Genomic DNA, 27,352 nt, shown 5'->3' with positions numbered 1-27,352 from the left:
TTTTTGAAATTCTATACTTATGACCTATATCACAATATCTCCGTCAGTCTGCTTGCATTTCTAGGCCAATCCACATGATTGGTCCGATTTGCAGTAATAATGCAATAAAATGGTCATTTGTTAACCGATTCTCTTGAAATTTGGTAAAAAGGATTTTCTTTTGACTTTCGACGCTACTTCAGATTTAGATGTTCAGATTTAGATATAGCTCTCATCTATATATATAAAAATGAATTTGTGTTTGTTTGTTTGTTTGTATGTTTGTTTGTTTGTGGGTTTGTAAATTTGTTTGTTCCGTATAGACTCAAAAACCGCTTAACCGATTTCTTTCAAATTTCCACATATTGTGGGGAGTGGTCCGGAAGGAGCAATAGGCTATATAATTTATTGATATTGGTAGGGGGCGGACCCTCCTTACCCTTACCCTAAATTATGACTCCAAAATAAAAGTGTACCGATCAGAACAATATGGGATTCAAATGATAGGTATTCCAGAGTAGACTACGAATTTTATAATAAAAGTGGGGTCCAAGTACTTGGGAAGCCGCCCCAGCCCCGAAACCCCTTAAAATAGTTTTTGTGACGATCATGACAATATGGGACTCAAATGAGCAGGCTTTATAATTTATTAATAACGGAAGGGGGCGGACCCTCCACCGTCACCTCAAAACAAAAATGGACCGATAAGGACAATATGAGTATCAAATGAAAAGTATGCGGGAGTAGATAACGAATCTGATATAAAAATTCATTTCGAAATGTAGGGGGCTACTCCACCCCCATAAAAACGCCCAAAATGGGCACATTCGCCAATCACGGTTATATGAGACTCGGTTTGTTTGTTCCGTATAGACTGAAAAACGGCAGAACCGATTTTCTTGAAATTTTCGCATATTGTGTAGGTTAATCTGGAAGGAAACATATTCTGTATAATTTTTCGATATCGGAAGGGGGACGTACCCTCCTCCTCCAAACACAACCCAAAATCAAAAGTTAATCGATCGTGACCATATAGGTATCAAATGAAAGATATTGGGGAGTAGAATACGAATATGGTATTAATCGGGCCGCTCGAACCCTAAAAATCGCCCAAACAGACATATAGAACGTTCAATGCAATATGGAGCTCAAATGAAAGGTATTCGGGAGTAGATTTCGAATCTGGCATACAAAATCAGATCGAAGTATAGGAGGTGACGCCACGCCTCAAAAACGCCATTAGACCCATTATGACTATATGATACATGGCTGAACCGATTTTCTTAAAGTTTTCATAGGCTGTGTACGTTTATACGTTTGCCTGGAAGAAAACATAGGCTATATAATTTTTAGATAACGAGTGGAGGCGGACCCTTCACCTTACCCCAAAACGCCACCCAAATCCGAAAGTGGTTCGATGGGCACAATAAGGATAGCAAATCAAAGCTATTGGAGACCAGAAATCGTATATGGTATTAAAATGTGGGTCCAAGTACCCGATTTTCACTTCTAGAGCCACTGCAAGCGCTTTTTTCGATCAATCTTGCCAAAATTTAGCACAGCGCTTTTCTCGACGAGTACCGCATTATCTGAGAAGTCAGTTCAGAATTAGATATAGCTTCCATATATATGCTCGTAAAATTTTGGGTAATTTACAATATTGCTGTCATTTGTGAACCGTAGTTATTACCGTTTGAACACATTTGCTCGAAATGTGACAGGGACTGTTTAATAACCTTTCTGAAAACATACGGCGAGGTCTATCAAAATTGAATATACAATAGCTCCCACATTGTACCTATAGGGTAGGTGTAGGGTATTATAAAGCGGCGCCGCCCGAACTTTGCCTTTCCTTGCTGTTCTTTTTTTTTCAATTTTTCTTCCGACAGTTCGTCAGGAATTCTGAACTTTTTCTGCATTGATTGTCTGTTGGAATTTTTGTTCCGACAATTCTGCAACAATCATAAACGATGTCTGAAAAATCTGTCGTATGGTTTTTTTCTAAATTTTTCTTTTGATAAATCGGAAGGAATTCTTAACGACGTCTGAACTCTGTGTCTTTTTATACCCACTACCATAGGATGGGGGCATACTAATCTAATCATTCACATTCACGATAGCAGTCGAACGCGTAAAGCTAACCACTCCAAATTTTGCACAGATACTTAGTATTGATATAGGTCATTGGGGATTGCAAATGGGCCATATCGGTTTAGATTTGGATATAGCTCCTATATAAACCGATCTTCCGATTTGACTTCTTGAGCCCTTACAAGCCACAATTTTTGTCCAATTTGGCTGAAATTTTGCATGCGGTGTTCTGTTACAGTGTGAAGTACCGTCCAAATCAGTTTATAACCTCATATAGCTCCCATATAAGCCGTTCTCTCGATTATTCTTTTTCGGTTCCTAGAAGCCTTAATTTTTGCTGGTTTGCCAGAAGTTTGCCATGTGGAATTTATGCTCTTTAACTAAATTTAGTTTGTATACATTTTTAACAGAATCCATGGTGGTGGGTTCCCAAGATTCGGCCCAGCCAAATTTTTTTACGCTTTTACTTCTTTGTGCTTGTTTTTTCACATTTGAATTTGTTTGAACCGTTAGGAATATTTGTGCCCACAATTCTGAAGGAATTCGTGACTTTGTAGCGGATTTCTTTTTTCTTCTTTTTTGTGCTAGCTTTTGTGGCACATTTCTGAACGATGTCTGAACTCGTGGTCTCCATATTTTTGTTGGAGACTTCCGTAACTCAGAGGTTAGCATGTTTGCCTATCACGCTAAGTGACTGGGTCCAAATTCTGCCGAGAGCATCAGAAAAACTATTCAGTCGTGGTTATCCCCTCCTATTTCTGACGAAATTTGTGAGTTACTATGCCATAAAAAAACTTCTTTTCCCCAAAGGGAGTCAGCTCGCCGTTCGGACAGTTTCATGAAAATGGAATCTTAAATGGAATGTTTAAGAGCAAATTTGCAATTTGAACCGTCGTAAGAAACATTCGAATTCTATAAGAGCGATTTCACAATTCGGTTGGAATTTGTTAAGACAATTCAAATTCTACAAAATTTTATTACAGAATTCGGTCCGAAATCCATAAGGCAAGTTAGAAAACATTGTATTTAACATTAAGACTCATTCGTTCAGAAGTCTTAATTTGTAATTTATTTATTTACACCCGCACAACAAGAATATAAAATTCCTATAATTAAAGTGCGGGTAATATCTCCAACAATTGTACATACAGCGGTCAAAAAAAGTATTCATCATTAGCAAAATTGATAATAAATTCACTTATTTTGGGTAATTGAAGAAAATTTAAAGTAAACAAATAATGCAGTTTTATGCAATAGTTTATTTTTCGTAATATGTTTTAAAATAAATTCAAAAAATAAATTTAATTAGCGCAAAAAATGCAATTTTATATAATAACACCAAAAACAGAACAAAAAAAGTATTCATCATTGATGTGCTATCATCAAAGTCAAATTCAAATATTATTTGGGAATCCCCCTTTTCTGTTTTATTTAGTAAAGGAGGCTTTGCCCTTGACAGCAAATATTTAATTTCATTGAAAATATAGTTTTTGTCAAAATGGGTCGTAAGCAAAACGAGGTTTCTGATGAGGTAAAAGTTTTGATAATAAAACACCACAGGAATGGTTTAACTCAAAAAACTATCAGTGAAATACTAAATAGACCACGATCTACTATACAATCCATCATCAGAAAGTGAACAGAAATGAAAACTGTTGACAATAAACCAAGATCTGGTCGACCAAAAGCACTTTCAGTTGGAGATGTGCGTTGGCTAGTGCGGCAAGTTCAGAAAACTCCGAAGACAAATGCGACCATTCTTCGTAAAAACACTATGGAATATTTAGGGAAGGAAGTTACTACACAAACAATTCGAAATACACTCAAAAGGCATAGTTGCAGAGGAGAACTGCACGTAAGAAGCCCTTTATAAATAAAATAAACCGAGTGAAAAGGCTAAACTTCGCAAAAATGTATGTAAAACAGCCCGAATCATTTTGGAAAACAGTCATTTTTGCAGACGAGAGCAAGTTTAATCTTTTTGGGTGCTATGGAAAGGTCATAGTGTACAGAAAACCAAATACAGAGCTTGAAGAACGAAACACAGTTGCTACTGTAAAACATGGTGGAGGTGGTTTAATGGTTTGGGGGTGTATGGCGGCTTCAGGAGCGGGAAATCTTGAAATTATTAATGGAGTAATGGATCATAAGTATTACATTGACATTTTAAAGAGGAATTTAAAAGATAGTGCTGTAAACCTTGGGCTTGGTAATAACTTTCAATATTATCAAGATAATGACCCCAAACATTCTGCTTTAAATACCAAGATGTGGATGCTGTATAACTGCCCCAAAGTCATTAAAACTCCTCCTCAAAGTCCCGACTTGAACCCAATTGAACATCTTTGGGAACATCTCGAACGCAAATTGAGAACGCGCAATTTTTCGAGCAAGAGTCAAATGCAACAGGTGATAATGGAGGAATGGACTAATATAGACCAAAATATAACCGCTAAATTAGTCCAATCGATGTCAAACCGTTTAAAAGAAGTTATAAGACGCGGTGGTCGAATAACAAAGTATTAATTTTTTTAAATTATGTTATTTATTTTTTTGTTTTTTTGCAATGATGAATACTTTTTTTGTTTAATTTTTTGTGTTCAGCTGTAAAATGGCTCTTTTTGTTCCAATAAATACTATTTTTTTCTTTAAAAACAATGAAATTGTGTACATATATATCACACAAGCACTACTGCATCATTAGTTTAATATGGTTTTATTCCAATTGTCTTTTGTAGACTTATTAAAAAAAAAAACATTGAATGATGAATACTTTTTTTGACCGCTGTAGTAAACACTTAAAACTAAGAATCTATAGCTATACAATACATCACAGATTTTGAATGAATAACTTACTAACGGAAAAAACTAACATTTGTGGCTTTGTAGATTTGAATTTAAAAGAAAAAAAAACGAAAGTGAATTTATCAATTAAAGAGGAATTAATAGACTTAGTTGATACGAAAAAAAAGAAATTAAGGTTAGTATAAAAGAATAAAAATAAATATATAAATGAGTCTTAACATTCATCAACTTAATGCAGTAAGTCTGTTTCCAAAGTCTGGTTTTAAATGTTGCCGAGTTACTGAGTAATTGCAGATTGTTAGGAAGTGAATTCCAGAGACATACAGCGAATATGAACATATGCCATTCAGAAATAAGCCTCCGATACATTTTGGGAATGATTTTTTTTCCTCTAGTAGATCTGGCGAAATCAATAAATCCATACAGATATTGTGGTGCCTGCGTGTAGATCAGTTTATGCAGGTGCTGTAAGGTGCTGTAAGGAGACACCATACAGAGATAAAGAGTATTCAGAGATGGAATCGCGCCGTCTCAAGCCAAATACATAACGAGTAACGCTATTAAAAAAGGTGTTTAGCTTACGTCTACTTACCGAGTCGCAATTAGCAAACAACTCACAGCCGTAGAGAATGCCAGGAACAAGATAAGTCTTTGCCAAGAGAGACCTAACCCTCAGCGGAGTAACCGACTGAGTGGCCCAGAGAGCACGCCATTTTGAATATCCCTGACCAACGACAGAGTCGATATGATTACTCCAAGTCAGAGTGCTGTTAATAACAACGCCCAAGTTCTTTGCATGAGGAACGATTTCCAATCTAGAGTCGTTAATGAATATACCGACATCACATGAAAAACGAGACAGCCTGTTTCTGATAACCACACACTTGGACTTTACAGGGTTGAGACACAGGCCATTGGCTTTCGCCCATGTGCTGACTCTTGACAGATCATGATTAAGCAGACGTATGTTTTCAGCAATCTCATCCCTCGGACTGCCGATATATATTTGTACATCGTCAGCGTACATATGTACCTCACAATAAGACAATTCACCCGCCAAGTCGTTACTGTACAATGAAAAGAGAAGAGGACCCAGAATTGATTCCTGAGGAACACCTTTCAAAACAAGCAGAGGTGCCGATAGAGAAGACTTATAACTGACGGACTGAGTGCGGTGTGACAGGTACGACAAAATAAGACGAACAAACGTAGAAGAAAAATTGTAAAGATGTCTCATCTTATCACATAACAAGGAATGATCCACAGTGTCAAATGCCTTAGAATGGTCAAGAAGAACAAGGAAATTTATCTTGTCATTCTCCAAATTGGCCCTGATCCTCTCAGTGACCTCTGCCAAGGCAGTTACGCAGCTGTGGTTAGGTCGAAACCAGGACTGTCTCACATATAACAAAGAGTTCTCGTTGACAAAAGACGACATTTGCAAATACAACAATTTCTCAAAGACCTTTGACAAGTAACAAAGAATCGCAATTGGTCTATATTCCTTGGAATTTTAAGGCAGTGGGATGACTTTGGCATGTTTCCACGCTAATGGAAAGTAACTCGTGGTCAAAATCCTATTGAAATCATAGGTTATATGACAAAATTGTAGGCAATTCGGAAGGGAATTTAAACCTTCCGAATTGCCTACAATTTTGGTTCAGAGTTCTGTAAACATTCTGTCAGAAACATCGGCAGAAATGTTAGCTTCCCTACCGGCATTTCGTTTCGAAGTCGTGTCAACCATTCCATATATTGGGTTGCCCAAAAAGTAATTGCGGATTTTTCATATAGTCGGCGTTGACAAATTTTTTCACAGCTTGTGACTCTGTAATTGCATTCTTTCTTCTGTCAGTTATCAGCTGTTACTTTTAGCTTGCTTTAGAAAAAAAGTGTAAAAAAGTATATTTGATTAAAGTTCATTCTAAGTTTTATTAAATATGCATTTACTTTCTTTTAAAAAATCCGCAATTACTTTTTGGGCAACCCAATATTTTTCGTAAAGAATTCGAGCAGACTTCTGATCCGAATTGGGATGAATTTTCCGACTTCCGTACAGACTTCCGACCGAATTTCGAACGTTTGGTTAACTGGAAATATGTGTCCGCATACAATGATGGAGAACCTATGCTCCAGCCAAACCGGCCATGAACCCACAAGTCCTCGATTCTCTCTTCCTAAACAAAACCGCTTCTACAATATTTCCTAGGAGGTATTTCTTTGCATAGCACCGTAGCGAATTTCGCTCAAATCCCACTTAAACCTAGGGAAAGCTGCTCGTTTTCCTACTGATTTCAGGCAGGCTAGTCTTCTGCTTTCCTTTCTTGTGTTGGTGCAAAAGCACCACAGTAAAAATTCTTTCCACTGTGCCTGGAATTGTGCATGAAATTTAGAGAAAACCCAAAACGAACAACAGCGAAATCCCCAAAAAAAACCCAACTCGTCAGGGATGAGGATGAAGGGAGAAATGAATCCAACCCGATTGCAAATTTACATGTAAATATATGTGTATGTATATGTTTGAAAGGAGGTTCTTGCTGTTTTTTTCTTATAAATGAAATTCTTGACATTTTAAGAAAACAAAATCAAATTTTCATATAAAACATTCAACATTTACGATCCTCAAGATGAGCAAAAAAGGAAAAAAAAGCACATAAAAATCTGTAATATTCTTTATAATATTAGGAATATTTGGCATTTTCGGCGAATAGCAAATATATTGAGCGATGTCATATATTTCTATTGGCTGCAACCACACAAAGTATTATTAGGTAGGTATACATCATAGCCCATGTTTATGTTTACTTTTAAGGAAATAAATAGAAAATAAATACGTTCATATATTAATTTTATTGTAAGCCAGCTGGCCCGGTGCGCTTCGCTACATCCTAAAATAGCTTTGTTAAACCCTCCACCATGGAGGCCACCGTAGCATATCCGCCTATGACGCTGAACGCCTGGCTTCGAATTCTGACGAGACCAACAGAAAAAAATTTCAGTGGTGGTTTTCCGCTCCTAATGCTGGCAACATTTGTGACGTACCACACCATGTAAAACTTCTCTCCAAAGAGGTGTCGCACTGCGGCACGCCGTTCGGACTCGGCTATAAAAGGGAGGCCCCTTATGATTGAGCTTAAACTTGAATCGGACTGCACTCATTGATATGTGAAAAGTTTGCCCCTGTTCCTTAGTGGGATGTTCCTTGGCAAAATTTGCAAACCCTCCACCATAGGTTGGGAGTACACTAATTTCGTCATTCTGTTTGTAACACCTCGAAATATGCGCCTAAGACCCTATGAAGTATACATATTCTTGATCGTTATGTGATTTTAAGTCGATCTAGCCATGTCTGTCCCTCCGTCCGTCTGTCTGTCGATAGCATGATAACTTTCGAAGGAGTAAAGCTAGACGCCTGAAATTTTGCACAAATACTTGTTATTAGTATAGGTCGGTTGGGATTGTGGGGCCAAATCGCTCCATGTTTTGATATAGCTGCCATATAAACCGATCTTGGGTCTTGACTTCTTGAGCGTCTAGAGGGCGCCGCAAATCTCGTCTGATTTGACAAACCGATCTTGGGTCTTGACTTCTTGAGCCCCTGTAGGCTGCAATTCTCGTCCGATTTGACTGAAATTTTGCACGTCATGTTTTTCCAACAACTGTGCTAAGTATGGTTCAAATCGGTTCATAACCTGATATAGCTGCCATATAAACCGATCTGGGGTCTTGACTTCTTCAGCTTTTAGAGGGTGAAATGTTCATCAGATTTGGCTGTAATTTTGCACATGGTGTTTTGGTGTCACTTCCAACCAAGTGCTAAGTATGGTGTAAATCGGTTCATAACCTGATATAGCTGCCATATAAACCAATCTGGAATCTTGACTTCTTGAGCAGCTGGGGGGCGCAATTCTCGTCCGATCTGGCTTATATTTTGCATGACTTGTTTTGTTATGACTTCCAACAACAGTGCATAATAGGGCGCAAATCGGTACATAACCTGATATAGCTGCCATATAAACCGGTCTGGGATTTTGACTTCTTGATCCTCTAGAGGGCGCAAGTCTCCTCCGATTTGTCAGAAATTTTGTACAAAGGCTTCTCCCATGACCTTCAACATACGTGTCCAATATGGTCTCAATCGATCTATAGCTTGATACAGCTCCCATATAAACCGATCCCCCGATTTTGCTTCTTGAGCCCCTATAAGGTGCAATTCTTATCTGAATGGACTCAATTATTGCACAATGACTTCTACAATGTTCAGCATTCAAGTCATCTATGGTCCAAATCTCACAATAATTTAAGATAGCTCGAATAGCATAACAGTTCTTATTGATTATTCTTAGTTTGCCTAAAAAGAGAGCGCAAAGAACTCGACAAATGCGATCCAATCCAAATTCGGCCCGGCCGAACTTAGCACGCTCTTACTTGTTTGATCTGACATGACATGAAGACAATCAGTGGGCTCTTTTCAGACCACATTTTATTGATTGTCCCAATAGGTCGACATGTCTCTGTGAGCTTTTTTTTAAGTGGGCGGCCCCCATAGACCTATATTTTGCCCTCTAGAGAATCAAGAAGTCAAGACTCCAGATCGGTTTATATGGCAGCTATATCAAAACATGGACCGATATAGCCCATTTACAATCCCAACCGACTTATACTAATAAGATGTTTTTGTGCATGCTTTCGACAGACAGACGGATGGACATGGCAAGATCGACTTAGAATGTCATAACGATCAAGAATATATTGGGTTGCCCAAAAAGTAATTGCGGATTTTTTAAAAGAAAGTAAATGCATTTTTAATAAAACTTAGAATGAACTTTAATCAAATATACTTTTTTTACACTTTTTTTTCTAAAGCAAGCTAAAAGTAACAGCTGATAACTGACAGAAGAAAGAATGCAATTACAGCGTCACAAGCTGTGAAAAAATTTGTCAACGCCGACTATATGAAAAATCCGCAATTACTTTTTGGACAACGCAATATATATACTTTATGGGGTCTTAGGCGAATTTTTCGAGGAGTTACAAACAGAATGACTTGAATGAATATACCCCCTATCCTACGGTGGTGGGTATAAAATTGGAAAACTTATTTTTTGCTTTATTATAAAAATGAAATCATTCGTACACCTATGTTCTAAAAATTAAATCAATGGGATCGGTTTTTGTCACATAAAAGGTACCGTTTCTAGTGTCCTTTAATTATGGACGTAATGCGTTGGAGGCCATCGTAGCGCAGAGTTAAACATGTCCGCTTACGACGCTGAACGCCTAGGTTCGAATCCTGGCGATACCACCCGAAAAAAAAATTTAAGTTTTGGTTATCCCCTCCTAATGCTGGCAACATTTGTGAGGTACAATGCCAGGTTAAATATTTTCTCTAAAGAGGAGTCGCACTGCGGCACGCCGTTCGGAATCGGCTATAAAAAGGAGACCCCTTGTTTTCCCTCCTAATGCTGGCGATATTTGTGCGGTACTATGCCATACATAAAAGCCACGTAAAAACTTCTCCCCATAGAGATGTCGCTCTGCGGCACTTCGTTCGGACTCGGCTGTAAAAAGGAGATCCCTTATAATTGATCTTAAATTTGGACAGCACTCATTGATAAATGACAAGTTTGTCCCTCTCTCTTAATGGAATATTCATGGGCAAATTTGCATTTGCATGTTAGCTATGTATTCAGGATCGGATTGCTGTTTTTTCAATTTTGCAAAAAGCGGAACTTTACCAATAGTCGATCGATAGAAAAACTCGCAATCGATATTCAGTCAAATAATAAAATATCGATAGTTCTTTAACCCATTTACCATTGTTTGTCTTAGTTCTTTTGGGGACAGCTTTTCCTCTAGATGACCGGAGTCTTTTGGCTGAGGGCTGTGCCATTTCCGAATCCAAACTTGTGCCATTTGGTATAGCCTTTACAGCAAAACTGCGAGCCCAATTGAGAGAGCCTCTCTTCTTATCGGTGAGAGTTTATGGGTTAATCCAAACCAAACATATCAATGAAATCAATAAACCTGAGAACGCAGCGCCTTTCTGTTATTCCACGCCGTATTGCTTTGCCAGAGAAGGCCGATAAGCAAATTATGGGCATGTGAAGATAAAATAGGTTCGGCCTTCTCCTTAAGACTCGCACCTTGCGTATTCGTGGAAAGTCCCTTAAATTCGGCCAAATGAAGTTGATGATGATTAAATCAAAGCATTAATCGAATTCGATCGTCATGTAACTGAGCGTGAGATAGGAGAGAAGTTAAATATACCAAAATCAACCGTTCATTATCACATAAAAAGTCTTGGACTGGTGAAAAAGCTTGATATTTGGGTACCACACGTATTGAAAAAAAATTCATTTAACAAACCGAATCAACGCTTGTGATATGCACCTTAAACGCAATGAATTCGATCCGTTTTTGATACGAATCCTAACTGGAGATGAAAAATGGATTGTTTACAACAACGTTAGTCGAAAATGATCATGGTCCAAACATGGTGAACCAGCTCAAACCATTTCAAAGGCTGATATACACCAAAAGAAGGTTATGCTGTCTGTTTGGTGGGATTGGAAGGGTGTGGTATATTTTGAGCTGCACCCAAGGTACCAAACATCCGATTAATTCGGATGTTTACTGTCAACAATTGGACAAATTGAATACAGCCATCAAGGAGAAGCGACCAGAATTGGTCAATCGTAAAGGTGTCATATTCCACCAGGACAACGCTAGACCGCACACATCTTTAGTCACTCGCCAAAAACTGAGTGAGCTTGGCTGGGAACTTTTGATGCATCCGACTACAATTTATTTCGATCTTTGCAGAACTCCTTAAATGGTAAAACTTTCGGCAATGATGAGGCTATTAAATCGCACTTGGTTCAGTTTTTTGCAGATAAAGGCCAGAAGTTCTATGAGCGTGGAATACTAAATTTGCCTAAATTTGGCAATTATATATTTGATTAAAGTTCATTCTAAGTTTTATTAAAAATGTGTTTACTTTCTTTTAAAAAATCCGCAATTACTTTTTAGGCAACCCAATATAACAATAAATCTACACTCTAATTGTAAAATTATTGCCTTGTTGTGTAGACAATAAATCCATAAATCCATAAAAAAACTTTCGCCTGACGGCTATTAGGCGGTGTAAGCTGCAAACAACATGCTTCAGCCTGATATCACTGTTGGGTCTGTGTAGTCCATTGTGAGCTTACTCCTCTACGACCACCACTCCACTGGAAACAAGGGTAGGCAATTAAAAGTCTAGTGGATGGCACTATTGCAGCTATTCTTGAGTGGCTGTGAAAATTCTTGCGCTCATAACTACCTACTACAAGGTGCAAATATATTCTTGTGGAGCGAAATAACAACACGTCTACTCCACCCAATGGCATAAACAACATTTTTTTGCTGTACTTACCACATGCCACACATCAGTTGCCGTATACAAAAAATTTTTAGAACGCCCTAAAACTGTAAGCAATCCCAGCGCTTATAAAGCTTGGAATTAATCCATTTCCCAGCATACATATATTTCCTGTTGACCGATGTACCCAACCTGGCCTTTGTTCCTTTTTATGAAACATGCAAAGTGTCATTGGATTTTGAAGCAGTTACTCCATGTTTTTCCAATACATTTTCAAATTCCGTTTGACAATAACCTTTATTATTGTCATGGTAAAGGGAGTCAAAATATGTCTTCATCATTTATCCCCACTCACTTTTCTTGCAGAGTGAATGCTCTGTACCAAAACCTTTTATAACCAATTTTATATACCCCAGACTCAACTTCAACTAAAGAAGTGCTCATCTGCTATTTTCTTTTCTTTTTATTTTTTCATAATTTCACTACTGCTGTTCCTTGAGGTGCTTAACAAAATTGATCCTTAATATTCAACATTGATGTGATTCGAAACCTTTGAAGTTTGCTTCCGCAATGCTTGCCTTTATAGCTGGTTACCAGTTGTTCGTTTAGTTTTGCTCCCGCATAAGGAAAATTAGCGGGCCACCAGCAACAGCACCCAACAACAACAACTGCTTAGAAAACCAACAATAGAGGCAATTTCAATTTTCAATGTTGGGATGTATGTATGTGACAATCCATGCCTTACCATGCGATATCATAAAATACAAAAACAAAAAAAAAACACTTGGAAAGGAAAACATTGAAGGATATGTGATGTTGACAATACAGCAAATACAACAACAATGCATTGTAAGTTGTTCCATCACGTGTCGTGGTTGGTGTGCTTATTTGTCGCCAACAAAATTTTAGTATGCAATTTCTGTATTCCGGTGAAGAAGGGATTTCTTTTTCACGATCCGTGATGTTGTTGCTGTATGTATTTACTCTCCCTCTCTTTTTTTCATATAGGTTCACTTATTGTATAGAAATCAACCAAAGCCGCTCGTAAGAATTTATGCATAAATTCACAAGCTCAGGTCATTGTATTAGGAACAATCCCATGGCAGCCGATTATACGCATCAGATTAACCCGATGGAAGATTCATCGGCAATGACTGCCGCCTCAGTGTACGTGTTCGTCCTTTATTTTCGTCATGGGAGAGGCATATCCCGGAGTGCCTTCTCCGTACGCTTCTGGTTCGTGCCGGGATTGAAAAGAACTCCGGACCCTATTTCTGTTTGGTTTACCGGAACCGCCTCTATCATCGGTCAGTTCGGTGAGGTGTATGCATGGAGCGGGTACATTTTCGATTTTCTTCTGGTCTTACGTCACTACGGCAGGTTGCAAGGTGCTGTGCGAATATAGACAGCAGTGAGTCACAATCGTCATTGTCGTCGCCTTCTGCGTCCTCGTCGTTGGACTATGTGACCCCCCGACCTTTCCCGTGCGACAATATACGCAGCAGCGGCATTCCAGCCCCAATATTACAAGGCCAGTAACGGGAATTGAATAATTTTTGCACTTGAATTGCAACTGTCTCCGAGGTAAGATCGATGAGATAGTAGATATTTTACTGATTGCAGCGATCCAGGAGTCTAAGCTGACCAACTCCTGCAGCTTGCACAGTTGGCACGGATACAATTGCTACGTTAGCTTCGCTTAAGGGGAAATGTCCTTCGTTATATACCATTCCGTGCAGTATAGACCTCGCCTTCGCCTGGCGCTTGTGACCCCTACATATAGTAAATGGGGATAGCAGTCAGGTCCTGTACTGCCGAGATAGAGCTATACAACGCCGGTTGGTAGTTGTGACCCAGTTAATGGCCAAGCTTACAAGCCCGACCTATGTGGGTTTCTGTCTGACCATAATCGTCTGGTTCTAGAAGACTTTAATGCGCATCATGTTGCATAGCATTCCCCCCTAGGTATCGTCCAGCGGGGCACTAGGATTACGAGGAGGTGCAGCAGCTCACAAGAAATTGCCATTGCATCCCTTGATCTCCTGAGTGACGTATGCTGGTAAGCAGTCATTTCTTTCAGATCAGACCACCTCCCCCTAATGCTCACCATTGACGGACCACCCGACTTCAGCGCCGGGAATTTATCAATCAGTAGAAGGACGATTGGGTCGGCTTCGGAGAGTACACCAATTACCGCTGCAGTGAAGAGATGAAATTCCGAGAAATCATTGACGCATCAACAGCTCTCTTTATACCAGCCGGTCGAGGTACCCAAATGCGGCCCGGTATCCCGGCGTAGGCGGTGGTACTAGTAGATAAGCGTGATGGGATTCGTTGCACGAACTCCACAATCAGCGAGCTGAATCTGGAAATAAACAGGGTAATCAACGAATATAGGCGGAATTTGTGGCTGGAACACTTGAAGCAATGTAACATAGGCACCGGTTTAGGCAAGCTGTGGTCTACTGTTAAGTCACTCTCGAACCCCGTTAGACGGGATGACTGGATCTCAGTCACTCATGGCGACGTAACCGTGACTGATTCGAAAAGATGCGCCAGGTTGTTCAACCGTCAATTTATTGTGCATCATGAGAGTGACAAGGCAAGGAGGAGAGCCATTCGTTGTATCCGCGGTCTCCAAGCCGATCAACGGCCATAACAATTTACCGTGGGCGAAGTTGTTCAACCGTCAATTTATTATGCATCCCTAGAATGACAGGGCAAGGAGGTGTGCCATTCGTCGTATTCGTGGTCTCCTAGCCGTATAACAGTCATTGCAATTCACCGTAGACCAAGTTACGAATGTCATCTGTGGCGCCAAATCATCCAAGGCGTTGGGCCCCGACGGAATCTCTAGACTGATGATGAAGAATCCGGATTTATCTGGAAATGAGTAGCCTAGGTTAGGTTTAGTTTAAGTCGCAGACATCAGACTCACGTTTTTGTCCATTGTGATACCACAGGAACAGAAGAAGGAAGACGCCGTCTAGTTCCTACCGTTGAACCATCCAGATCGCTTCAAAAAGCCCAATAACTTGCGACAGGTTTTCAAAGAAAGGAGAAACTAAAGTAGAACTCATTGTGACTGCTAGTGCGAGACACACACACAGTAGGTGTTCTATAGTCTCTTCTTCGATATCGATGACAGCTTGTGAAAAAGTCGTTGCTAGCAACCTTCAGTCTGTCAGCATGTTTTCCGATTACACAGTGAACTGTCACCACGGACACAATGACTGAGACCTCTGTTCTAGCCAGCGGCAGCATAGCGGTAGACCTTTTTGAGTCTAGATTAGGCCACATAGTTTTGGAATGCTCACAGCCCCCTCTTTGTGACCATCTTTCTTTCGTTGTCCTTCGGGTCTGGTCCTGAAAACATAGCTAGAGACATACCCACAGATTCCAGTACACCTGGAATGTACAGGGAAGTTCCTAGTCTCCCAAGCTCATCCGCTTTACAATTCCCTGGAATATCTCTGTGGCCCGGCACCCAGAAGAAGTAAATTTTGAACCGTTCAGCCATATCGTTGAGAGATCTGCGATGTTCAAAAATACTTTCTCCAGGGATTTAATGGCTGCCTGGCTGTCTGAGAAGATATTTATGACAATCGTCGTAATGATATATCTTAGCCATTCCACTACTTCCTTAATTGCAAAGATCTCTGCTTGATACACACCGCAGTGGTCGGGTAACCTGTTCGATATGAGCAGTTCTAGATCTTCAGAGTACACCCCAAAACCCACCTGGTCGTCTAGTTTGGAACCATCCATATAGAAGTCGATGTAACTTCTATACCCAGGGATATCGTTTCTATCAGGAATAGTGGTACAGTACTTTTTATCAAAAAGCGGCTCTGGTTGTGTGTAATCCATACTCCATGGAACATGGGATATTGTATCAAGAATAGCACTGTGTCCGTAGCCGCCACATGACTAAAGAGAAATCTCCCTTAACCTCACGGCAGTGGTTACTGCAATTTTTCTAGCCACAATGTCCAGGAGCGTAAGATGTTGCATTTAATACAGTGCAACAGATGGTGTTGGCCTCAGTGCGGCTGTGATTCACAAACAAGCCATCCTTTCGATCCGTTTGGATTGAGTACCTTACTATTGTCCTCAATCTGTCTCTGAACACTCTTATAGTTCCCGATGTCTGGAAAATGCGCAGAGCGATCCCACTGAATCCTGGAAAGGACCCGAGTTTGGTGGAGTCGTACAGACCGATCTCCCTTCCCTCATCAGTCGAAAAGACGCTTGAGGCATTACTCCTCCCGAGCCTTGTAGGAGAATTTCCATTCGCCGAGCATCAACATGGATTCCGAAGACTGCATATCACAACAACAGCTTTGCATGACATCAACGCACACATTTGCCGTGGCTTCAATCAGCCTAAGCCATGTGATAGGACGGTCCTCGTGGCACTGGACCTATCGAAGGCATTCTACACGGCCAGCCATGCCAAACTATTTTAGAACATCGCCAATACGTCCCTCCAGCCAAGCCTGAAACGCTGGGTCGCGGTCTGTGTGGTCGCCAGTAATCACCGTAAAGTGAAACAGGTAGTTCCCCAAGGTGAGGCGTTATCTCCGGCACTGTTTAACATCTACCTATTCTCCATTCCACCCCCTCCAGACAGCATAGAGATCGTATCATATGCTGACTATTGTACGATCATGGCCTTAGGCCCCCCGCCCATTGTGGACATCTGCTATAGGTTGAACATCTACCTCAGCAAACTTGCCTTATATTTCACTGGAAGAGATCTGAAGATATCTGCCACCAAATCTTCAGCCATATTGTTCACTAGAAATACTCGTGAGTTAAATACTGAGCTGAAAGTGATGGTCGCTGAAGGAATGATTCCGACCATCAAGTGGCCCCAAATTACTTGGCATCACTTTTGACAGCTCCTACACTTTCCCCCCACATGTCACAAGAATTTTTGTTAAAGTCAAAAGTAGAAACAAGGTCTTCAAGTTACTGGCCGGCAGCACTTGGTGTGCTGTCATAGAAACCTTGTTGACCACGTATAAAGCAATTGGCCAGTCTGTGGTAAGTTATGCAGCGCCAGTGTGGTCTCGTCAGCTCTGTCACTTGCAGTGGAATAATATTTATACAGATCTCAGAATGCCGCCCTCCGAACTGCGACGGGCTGTCTCCTCAGTTATCATGTGGACCACCCCCAATCAGGAGACAAAGATCTTACCATGCTGTCTAAGCAATACCTTCTGTGTTGTTATCGCAGAGACCATCCAAATCATCATCTGGTGGATTGGTATCCGCCGCCCAGAAGCCTTAAGGTAGATCTACATGTTCTAGAGCATGAGGTTCAGTGGTACAAGAGAGATCAAGCAGGTCTAGACAACATTTATGCAGGCACAGTATTACTCCTTGGAGAACGACCGCCTTCCATTGCACCTGAAGAAATTGACCTCCCCCGGCAAACCAGAGTAGTTCTGGCTCAATTACGATCCGGCAGATGTAGCCGCCTCAACTCCTACAGAGCAAGGATTGATGGCGACGTGCAAGATGTATGTCCCAATTGTAACCAGGGACCGCACGATACACGTCAGCTGTTTAACTGCAGAGCCGGACCCATATCCCTCTGCACGTACCCCATCCTAGTCACAGAGTTCCTGGATCTGGACACTCAACAGAATCAGGCAGACGAATGATGGAACACAACAAACTGCTACAACAACAACAACAACATTGTAAATTATTCAAAATTTATTCTGCATGTTTTTATTGTGTATTTACGAAAGGGAGCAGAAGTTGTTGAAGTTAACCGAAATATTCTTGTCCGGCCTAAGAAAACAACATTTTCTTGATCATAGTTAAAGTCCAATATGATCTTCCGAAGTCAGTCTATATATTTCCTTCAAATTATCTATCTGCTCTAATCACGTTACTATCTCCTATGGAGTCGAAACTTGAGACAGATTCTGAATTTGTTCATAGGGAAGTTAGTTGGGAACATTGCCTATAATTCCCAAAGTCCAAGTCAAGTAATCAGAGACCAAGAGCATGTTTTGTAAACACAAAAAACTTGGGCGTATTTACAATAGCATTGGTCATAGGTTTTTATTATGCTCTCAAGGACTTTCTTAGCGGTTCTAATTCACTGATCGCATGCTTTTCGTTTGATATTCGCATGTAAATTGCTTTATTTATCTTACCGCTCCCGAGATATGGGCAAAAACTTCCACATCCTGTTCGAGTATGTTTGACATTTTTGCGATTCAAAACTCCTGTCCCTCATGCCAATACACAGGACTATAAGCAAATACATGTATGCAGGATGCGTGATGTGGGTGTGTGGCTGATGTTGTACGGGTGTACCACCATACGTACATATGTATGTGGTGTTGTATGTGTGCTTATGACAATAATGCTTATTATAATATTTCGTGTTTATTTTTATGTGAACATTTAAAATGAATTCACATTTCTTGTCGATTGTGATGTTGCTGTTGCTGTTGCTGTTGTTCTTGTTCTTGTTGATGCTGTTCCACAGTTGCCGCTTTTTTTGCTGCTAACCAGGAGTACATGCAGTACAGTACCAGGAGTGTGATTGAGAAACAGGAAAAGAATTCAGCTCGGTTGATTGTTATTATTGTCGTTAAACATTGTATTGTTAGGATTCATTCGTTCTTACAACATAATGATGTGGGTTGAAGGATTCTTAATGTTTGCCATTCAAATTTAATGCCACTCCAGCTATTCATGCACCAATCCAAACAACCAACCAACCAACCAACCAACCATCCATCCATCCATTCAACCGTACCTTGGTCGAAATTGGTTATGGTATTTCAATTGTTTAGAATTTCAAATAATATTTGTGTGTGCTTGTGTTTTTCTCTTTTTGCTTCTTGTTTATTTTGTGGAAATCAAAAAATTTAAAAATTTATATATGACAGCAAATGCAGGTTTCTAAGGATTGTGAAATTCGCTTAGAAGAATTGGATGTTACACATGAATGGACGTTATTAGCAAAAAACAAGGCCCCAGATCGGTTTTTATGACAACTATATCAGGTTATTATAGACTGCCTGACCATAATACGGTCCTGCAGGCGGAGGTGCGGGCGATCACGGAATGCGTGAAGTGATGTGGTGCTAACGCGAGGACATCGAGTCTGAACATCTTTACCGACAGTAAAATTGCCATAAGGGCAATAACAACCAGGACGGTAAGGTCACAAACATTCTTGCAGTATAAGAAGGAGATTAACGCCTTCTCTGAGGATGGCAAAATTGGCATCGTTTGGGTGCTGGGCCATAACGGAGTAAGAGGAAATGAAAGGGCAGACGATTTAGCGGTGAAGGCCAGAAAACTGTGGGACAGCGAAACGGTTGGTAGGACGGCGAAATTCCTATGGGGGGATCCAGATCGTGAGAAGACAAGGCTATTACTGAAAGGAAGCAAGAAGGAGGACAGTATTTGGAGGACAGCTATTGGTATCATAACGCGACACAAAGGACTACGAGCTCACTTATGTATAATCGGTGCGGCAAGTAATAGCATGTGTAGGGCATGCGGGGAAGATGATGAGACGTTGGAGCATTTCCTTTGTCATTGCCCGGCTTTCGCGTCCAACGGATATCGGTACTTAGGTGGAGACACAATATCAGACATGAACAATCTTAGGGGAGTGGCATTGAAAACAATTAAGGTTTTTGTAAGTAGCACAGAATTCCGAACTTAAAATTTTCTTTTTAGAGGTTACTTTATAGTTTTTAGAGCGCACAACAAGCCGATTACTGACTTAGGTGTATGTCCATAGTGGCATGGGGCGGATTAATATCTGCACCCTCTGTTCCTACCTAAACCTAACCATATCAGGTTATTGATCGATTTGAACTATACATGGGACAGTTGTTAGATATCATAATAAAATACGTTGTGCAAAATTTCATTCAAATCGGATAAGAATTGCGCCCTCTATTGGCTCAAGAAGTCAAAATTCAAGATCGGTTTATATGGCAGCTATATCAGATTATTGACCGATTTGAACCATACTTAGCACAGTTGTTGGAAGTCGTAGCAGAACACGTCGTGCAAAAATTCATTCCAATCGGATAAGAATTGCGGCCTACAGGGGCTCAAGAAGTCAAGACCCAAGATCTGTTTATGTGGCAGATGTATCTGGTCATTGTTCGATTTGAACCATACTTAGCACAGTTGTTGGAAGTCATAAGAAAACACGTCGTGCAAAATTTCATTCCAATCAGATAAGAATTGCGGCCTACAGGGGCTCAAGAAGTCAAGACCCAAGATCAATTTATATGGCAGCTATATGAAAACATGGACCGATTTGAACCATACTTGACACAGTTGTTGGAAGTCATAGCAAAACACGTCGTGCAAAATTTCATTCCAATCGGATAAGAGTTGCGCCCTCTAGAGGCTCAAGAAGTCAAGACCCAAGATCGATTTATATGGCAGCTATGTCAAAACATGGACCGATTTGAAACATACTGGACACTGTTGTTGTATATCATAACAAAAAACGTCGTGCAAAATTTCATTACTATCGGATAAGAATTGCGCCCCCTAGAGGCTCAAGAAGTCAAGAGCCAAGATCGATTAATATGGCAGCTATATCAGGTTATTGACCGATTTGAACCAAACTTAGCACAGTTGTTGGATATCATACACAAACAGAATGACGAAATTAGTATACCCCCATCCTATGGTGGAGGGTATGACAAAAATATATATGAGAAATTCGATTGACTTTAATAAACATTCTCCAGTTCATCAGTTGGATGTAACAAAAAAAAATATGAATATCAGAAAAAATTTTAGCGGTGGTTATCTCCTTACTAATGCTGGCTACATTTATGAGGTTTCCTGCCATATTAAAACCTCTCTACCAAGTGGTGTTACTATGCGGCACGCCTTTCGGAATCGACATTAAAAAATTCAAACCAAGGGCCAAACAACGATCACCATCTTGGATGACAGAACTCGTTGGTCTAACTACCTAAGGGCACCACAGGACTAGGACATCTATAAGGCTGAGCTAAGAAGGTGTGCTGAAAAAAGTAAAGAACAAATCCAGGTTGGAGCTCTGCAGCTCAGTGGAAGATGTTTCTTCTGGGCTACAAATGATCCTAGCCTCAGCCAGACAACGTATGTGCAACTGGGTGATGACTTTTTTCTTAAAAATTATTTCCTGTTGCACGAATGAATGAATTTTTGTCTATTTATGACTAATATAACGTTTATTCCATTTAAATATTAAAAAAGATCACACACAAACCATTTTTAAATAGTATTTTTGTGAATAAATTCGTTTTTATTAACAATTTAATGAAAGTAGCTCATTTGGAATCATCTTTGGAAAACCCGTTGACCAATTTCAATGATTCTCAGATATAAGGAAAATTACTGAGAAACAAAAGGTTATTTAATTTTTGTGATTATGGTAGGAAATTAATAAACTCTCTTATATTTATGCTGAATTGCCTTTTGGGGAGGAAAAGGAAAGTGAATTTTTTTATTGATGTGTGTTTTTCCGTTGGATACCTGTTGGGGATGATTTTGTAACAGAAACCACATTAATGAGGGCTCATTAATTTGGAAGTTTTGAAAAATTTGGAACGTACACGTGCTAACTCCGGTATATAGCTACCGTTAAATAAGCTGTGCCCATTAATAAATACCTAGCGGCAAAATATTGCAAAATACATAGTGTAAGTAGGTGTTCATTGATCGGTTTGTGGTCATTCAATAAGTTCGACAAACCTGAATAACGGCAAGGTATATTCTATTCAAGTTATTGACTACAATGCAAGAAGATCTCTTTTAACGGCGAGAATAACAAGGAAAACTGGGCATTGAACGTCGCCAAGTTTCAAGCATCATCAAGAAAATGCAACGTGGCAATTGTTGATGGACCAGTAAGTGAGCGGAATCACATGCCCTTGAAAAATCAAGTCATTGGACGCTTCAAATTTCTTAAACCCACCACTAGCATTCCATCTAACTACTATAGAGCTTAAGTCCTAATGGAGCAAAACATTGAACTTCCCGCATATATCTGTGCAAAACTAACAAGACGTTTGAAAGACAACGAGCGAGATTAAACTCAAAACTTTGATTTATTAAAGAATTTTTTTGACATAACCAAGGTAAAAGGCGGATGAATGTGCAAAGGAGATGAGAACTTCTACAAACTTCAAGTTGAGAGCAAATGTCACGATGGCTATTCCAGGAGGAAACCTGCCGGCGCCAATACTATCCACGCATCCAAGTGGAAGAGGGCAATGGAAGCGACTGTTACCACATTTGCCAAATCAGCGGTACTTGACTGTTCCGAAAGCAACACGACAACTTATTCGACAACAGTACATATAGTCCTTGGGAGGATTAAAATGCAACATCAAAGAGAACAAGTAAAAAGGCTTTAATTTCACCGGGCCGAACTTTGGATACCCACCACCTGGGGTATACACGTAAACCACATTTCGTAAAAATCCGGTAAAAAAAATGCATACCTTATGCCCCATAGCAGCTATATCGAAATATGTTCCGATTTGGACCAAATACTAATAAGTACAAGTCATTATTCAATTGTGTGTAGCAAAATATTGATCTCTTTAGTAGTTATATCTAAAAATAAAGCAATCTGAACCATATACGACACGGATGTCGAAAAGCCTAAGAGTCACTGTGTCAAATTTCAGTGAAATCGGATTATAAATGCGGGCCAAGTTCCAGAAAAATGTCGAAGAGCCTATCACAAATCACTGTCCCAAATTTCGGCGAAATCGAACAATAAATGCGACTTTTATGGGCCCAAAACCCTAAATCAAGAGATCGGTCTATATGGCAGCTATATGCACATATTGATCGACCTAGGCCAAATTGCAGAAATATGTCGAGGGGCTTAACTTAACTCACTGTTCCAAATTTCGGCGACATCGGACAATAAATGCTCCTTTTATTGGCCCAAAACTCTAAATCGAGAGATAGGTCGATATGGCATCTGGGCCAAACTGAAGAAGGATGTCGAAGGTCCTAATACAACTCACTGTCCCAAATTTAGGCGAAATCGAGCAATAAATGCGCTTTTTATGGGCCCAAAACCTCTAATCGAGAGATCGGTCCATATGGCAGCTATATGCAAATCTTGATCTAGGCCAAATTGCAGTAATATGTCGCAGGGCTTAACTTAACTTAGTGTCCCAAATTTCGGCGACATCGGATAATAAATGCGCCTTTTATTAGCCCAAAACCTATATGGCATCTATATTCGAGTCTGAACCGATCTGGGCCAAATTCAAGAATGATGTCGAAGGGATGTTGAATAATAAATGTGGTTTTTTTTCGGCCAAAGACCCTCAATCGGCTTTATCAAGATATAGTCCGATATAGCCCATCTTCTATGGACAAAAAAAGAATCTGTACAAAGTTTAAGCTCAATACCTCTATTTATTTAAAGACTACGGTCTGCCACCAGCTGTGTGGGCATTGAAATCAGAACCCCATGTCAGCCAAGAATCCACAAAGCTATATACAATGAAGCTACTCGGGTGAAGGAGTACTTGGTAAGCGCTCTTTATCTGGAGAAGAAGAGCATGCACTTTGACGGCTACACCTTGAGAGTATTGCATATCAGGCCGTGATCCTCAAGAATGTATCCAAAGAAATTAAGTTGACTGCGCTCAAACAATCGAAGATGCAATGTGTTAGATGAGTTCAACCTGTGGTGATCAATTGTAATGATTGTTGCCGATACAACAAGCGTAAATACCGGCAGAAAGACAGGCGTTTTAGTTCGAAAGAAAGGTCACCCCACACCCAAGTTCATCAGTTGCTAGCACCATGAGCTGGATCGCATTCTTCCATTGTCGTGGACGATGAGTTCTATGGGTCGACTAGATCACCAAACATCAAGTACCTCTTTATGCAGGAATTGATGAATGTGAAATTATGATGAGTTGAAAGCAGCCTTCAAAAATGGTAAAACTCATATTAAGGAAACAGGCGGCTGGAGAGACGAAATGAAATTTCACTTCCACTTCTCTCGTGTATTCCTTCACCTTACTGAGAGTAGTGAATTCGCTTTTGTAAAGTTTAACCGTGCATTGCAGATGTTTCGGATGATCTGCAATGCACGCTGGAACTCTCGTGCCATTCTAGATCTTCTTACGTTTATTCTGATGCCTGAAACCCGGAACAGATTGCATAAAATCTGTCCATTCATTTCTTACTCATGATGTGATCATTGGTTCAGTAGTCTGTTGTTTCGCGCTAAAGATTTTAAAGAACTATCTGCAGCTCTGAATGATCGACTACCCAAAAGCTCTCAAATGCTTGAAGACTCAATGGAGAAAAGATGAATCTCCAATCAACATTGCCCGGAGCAACCTGTGCTCTGAGCGTGCGATCGAAGTTAAACAAGACTTCATAATTTCTGCCGCAGCAAGGACAATTTCCCATTGAGACAACATGGTAAAGTTCCCCAACGACAACATGGTAAAGTTGTGGCTCTAAAGCTTGTTTTCAATTATATAACTGTGGCTTCAAAAATTTGCCCAAAATGTCAAAGTGAGAATTGTAATTCATTTTGTTCGTAAGGATTTTTTTTATGGAATCATTATTATTACATATATTATTATATTATATTAGTATCGAATCATCAATAAGATGTAAATAATGTAAATAAAAATTCTTCAAAATACAATTCAGGGATATTAGGGTAAAAAAGTCATCTCCTTAGTGGGAACTCTTATGTATTGAAATAAAGTAAAGCTTTTGCTCAAGCAAATCAGGCGTTCCCATGTTTGATTTAAATTCTGCTTTTTATATCTACACTTGCTGAATTCAAATAAGAATGGCTTCTCCGCTTTAGTGGTTTTCGCAATAACTTCACTAGGTATCAACACACTGAAGCGGTAAGGATATAGTTGCTGCCAATAAAACTTCAACAAGTCAATCGAAAAATATAGCCTTTTTTTGTTCTTTTGATATTGGGGTCGTTTTCTGATTTACAATCTGTGAGTATACGCAATAATAGAGTCTACTTCTACTTTAGAAACCTCACAGGATTGTACACTTAGATTTAGAACATTCTCTAGGAAAATTTTACTAATATATAATTTTTCTTTCTATTTGCAGACTAAACATCTAAATAATCTTAAAGTGGTTATACTAAATATTGTAGTTCCGAACAACAATTCTGATCAAATTCTTTGATAATTGAAAGACTTCTGTCATCATTGTAAGACTTTATACAAAAACGTTATCCCGGCCGCTGGCCTGCAATGAAATTAGTTTCGAATTTTATGAAATTAATTTTTTTTCTATCTGCAATACCATATTGTTTAATATTTATAAAGACAACTCTAAAACAATAAAGTTCCAGGAATTCAAAAATAATTAAAATTATGCAAGACTAAGATTTTAATAAACCCTTACAATGTATTTTAAATGAAGGAAATATTGTTAAAATTCAAATAAATTTATACAAACTATGAATCTCCAATGATTTATAGAAGTGCGACATATTTTTTTTATTTAAATATTTATTTATTTTAGTTAATAGTGCTAAATTTTATGTATTAAATGTTTTGTTACATTTTTTGTGTATAGAGTTAAATTATGATTAGCTTTTCTTGTGTAAATCACCAAAAGTCGATGCAATGTTGCCTATTATTAAGCAATCATATGAACGAACGCTACAACTTCTTCTGCGATGTAAAGGTTGAAAGGCAAAAATCAATCAATGTGCTAATTTTTGGGTGACAGTTTCCACCAAAATTCTCAAAAATGCAAGTCCACCAAAACAAATAGTAAGTAACATACAACTCCTCTTTGCTGGAAAAAGGAGAGAGAGTTGCATATATATTATTGTTATTCTGCAAAATATTGTCGGCATTGACAAATTTTTTCAACGGCTTGTGACTCTGTAATTGCATTCTTTCTTCTGTCAGTTATCAGCTGTTACTTTTAGCTTGCTTTAGAAAAAAAGTGCGCGAAATTTTGTTTACATTTGTTTGTTTGGCGTCAATTTTAATATGGGTACCACATGTATTGAAAGAAATTCATTTAACAAACCGAATCAACGCTTGTGATATACACCTTAAACGCAATGAACTCGATCCGTTTTTAAAACGAATCATAACTGGAGATGAAAAATGGATTGTTTACAACAACGTTAGTCGAAAACGATCATGGTCCAAGCATGGTGAACCAGCTCAAACCACTTCAAAGGCTGATATCCACCAAAATAAGGTTATGCTGTTTGTTTGGTGGGATTGGAAGGGTGTGGTATATTTTGAGCTGCTTCCAAGGAACCAAACGATTAATTGGGATGTTTACTTTCAACAATTGGACAAATTGAATACAGCCATTAAGGAGAAGCGACCAGAATTGGTCAATCGTAAAGGTGTCATATTCCAACAGGACAACACTAGACCGCACACATTTTTGGTCACTCGCCAAAAACTGAGTGAGCTTGGCTGGGAACTTTTGATGCATCCACCATATAGCCCTGACCTTGCACCATCAGACTACCATTTATTTCGATCTTTGCAGAACTCCTTAAATGGTAAAACTTTCGGCAATGATGAGGCTATAAAATCGCACTTGGCTCAGTTTTTTGCAGATAAAGGCCAGAAGTTCTATGAGCGTGGAATACTAAATATGCCAGGAAGATGGCAAAAGGTTATCGAACAAAATGGCAATTTTATATTTGATTAAAGTTCATTCTAAGTTTTATTAAAAATGCATTTACTTTCTTTTAAAAAATCCGCAACTACTTTTTAGGCAACCCATATATGAAATCAAATGAAATAATATTAACAAAAAAAAAAAAAATAACACAAAAAATCTAAAATTCAACAGCTAATAAACTGCTAAATTAAAATGATTCCTCGTAGCGTCACAAATCCGAGGATGCCTTTAAATTTTCGAAATTCGAAGATTTGGGGGAGTTATAGCATTTTCGGAGTAAAATTGTGGCCAAAGTATTTTTCGAAATTTTCATGGGCTATACCCTTGCTAAAAAAAATTTACAAAAAGTCTAAAGTTTGATTTATTCGAAACTGTTAAATTAAAATGATTCCTCGTAGCGTCACGAATCCGAGGATGCCTTTA

General features: G+C 39.2%; 1 protein-coding gene across 1 annotated transcript in view; it reads left to right on the top strand.

Moving 5' to 3' along the window:
• The window catches only part of LOC131995343 (uncharacterized), a 466,869-nt gene extending 441,230 nt beyond the window's left edge, over positions 1 to 25,639 (top strand). The window contains exon 7 of the transcript XR_009397394.1: positions 25,373 to 25,639. The gene's annotated coding sequence lies outside the window, so the exon portion shown is untranslated. The remainder of the gene's footprint in view (positions 1 to 25,372) is intronic.
• Positions 25,640 to 27,352: the final 1,713 nt, after the last annotated feature.

This window comes from Stomoxys calcitrans, chromosome 1, assembly GCF_963082655.1.
Source record: "Stomoxys calcitrans chromosome 1, idStoCalc2.1, whole genome shotgun sequence".
NCBI classification, from domain to species: domain Eukaryota; kingdom Metazoa; phylum Arthropoda; class Insecta; order Diptera; family Muscidae; genus Stomoxys; species Stomoxys calcitrans.
This window is presented reverse-complemented; position numbering and strand designations above follow the sequence as displayed.